Below are 2,092 nucleotides of genomic sequence, written 5' to 3'. Positions count from 1 at the left end.
TCAATACCTGAAATGAGATCAGTGACTAGTTTACTCTGACAGGAGAGATGATCAGAGGGGCAGAGTTTTTACCACCTTCATTATTACTGGGACTGAATAATGGGAAGAGTTTCTCAGTGAAGGAGCAGCCAGTAAAGGAGTAGATAAGAGCTGCAGCATCTACGTCATAAAAGGAGACCAGACCCTCCTCATAATCCACAAACACCCCCACCTTCTGAGGCCGAGACTTCAGAGAGAGAAGGACTGAAGGGCCAGCAGCAGCTTTATACTAATTTCTCTTTCTCAACCATATCGTCCAGTAACCATCCTCAGGACTCAGTGTGATGTGCTTCCTGTTGACCGACTCTCTGGCCACTCCTAAATCCCATTTAGTCTTTCCTTTAACTTGAACCTCAAAGTAAAATCTGCCTGAAGAGAAACTCTGTTTTCCTAAAACACAAGCACACTTAGAAAATCTCTCTGGATTGTCTGGGAGATTCTTCCTCACATCAATATGATTCACTTGTTTCCCATCATCAGACAGGATGAGTTCAGGATGTGCTGTATCAGGATCAAGAGTCACATCCACTCCATACTGCTGGATCCTCTTCAGCTCGGCTTCAAGCAGCTTCTTCATCTCTTTACTGAGCGTCTCCTCCAGCTGAGCCACAGCTTTCACCACAGTCCCCTCATATGATGAATGACGGACGCTGACCTCTGTCCAGTCCTTGGTGGGTGGAGGTTGTTGGATGTTTAGGGACTGGACACTCTGGAGAAGATGGAGGTGGTCTTCAGAGCGTAACACCTGCTCCACCTCAGTGCTTCTCTTCATCAGCTCAGACATTTCCTGTTCCAGCTCTTTGATGAAAGCTTCGGCCTGTTTTTCTGTTGTTTTCTGCTTCTCTTTGATCGTGTTGATGAACTCATTCAGGCCTCTCTCAACAGACTCCTTCAGAGAAGTAAAGACCTGAACACCTTCTGCTATCTCTCTGTCTGCATCTTCCTCACTGAGGTTGACTGAGTGTTTGATCTCCTGAATTTTCAGTCTTCTCTTCTGGATCATCTGCTGAACTTCAGCCCCTGTCTTCCACAACTCTTTCCTTCATATCCTTCTTTCAGAGGAACAACATCATGGATCTTGTGGTCTATATCAGGGCAGAACTTGCAGACACATGTCTGGTCGGTCTTACAGAACAGATCCAGAGGTTTATTGTGCTTCGAACACATCCTGCCTTCCAGGTTCTCCACATGGTCGATCAGCTGATGTCTTTTCAGGCCTGACATTGTCAGATGAGGCTCCAGGTGAGTCTCACAGTAGGAGACCAGACACACCAGGGAGGACTTCAGGGCCTTCAGTTTGGTTCCAGGGCAGACGTCACAGGGAACTTCTCCTGGTTTGGACACTTGTTGCTCTGAGCTGCTGCTGCTGGCTTTCTGTTGAGCTGCCTGTCTGAACTGAGCGACCATCTCAGAGATGAAAGTGTTGTTTTGCAGCTTAGGTCTTGTGTTGAAAACCTTTTTACACATCAGACACAGTTACTGGTCATTAGTATTCCAGTGTTCAGTGATGCAGTTTTTGCAGAAGTTGTGACCACATGGTATGCTGACAGGATCAGTGAACACATCCAGACAGATGGAGCACAGAAACTGATCTTCAGATGGCACATTGCTGGCAGCAGCCATATCTACACGTAGTGTGAGAGAAAAAAAAATACATGTAATTAAGACAATTTTTTAGTATTTGTTTATAAAGAAATGTGTTAATTTGTGGGCGTGATGGAGCCATGTGTGTGTGTGTGTGTGTGTGTGTGTGTGTGTGTGTGTGTGTGTGTGTGTGTGTGATGGAATATTGGCATTAGAATGGGTCAGAGGCCACTAAATTTGGACTTTCATGGTCAAAATGTTTGGTGAGTTTAATAATGTGTAGATTATCCTTTGGACACTTGGATAGGCGCACTGACCAATCCATTTATACCAGGGGTTAAGTGGGACCTGGCAGGTGGGGGAGCCCTACCATCTTGGTAACAGCTAGTTCACCTGGTACCAAGGCCGTAGGTTTTGTTAAAAGACTGGGGGGGACACACACATTATAACTGGGGTGTCTGGGGGTTTT

General features: G+C 45.9%; 1 pseudogene; it reads right to left on the bottom strand.

The window, feature by feature from the left end:
* Positions 1-1,684, bottom strand: LOC144514292 (E3 ubiquitin-protein ligase TRIM21-like; annotated as a pseudogene).
* Between the last annotated feature and the right edge of the window lie 408 nt (positions 1,685-2,092).

This window comes from Sander vitreus, unplaced genomic scaffold, assembly GCF_031162955.1.
Source record: "Sander vitreus isolate 19-12246 unplaced genomic scaffold, sanVit1 ctg535_0, whole genome shotgun sequence".
Taxonomy (NCBI): domain Eukaryota; kingdom Metazoa; phylum Chordata; class Actinopteri; order Perciformes; family Percidae; genus Sander; species Sander vitreus.
Note: the sequence above shows the minus strand (reverse complement) of the source record. Positions and strands in the feature narration are given on the sequence as shown.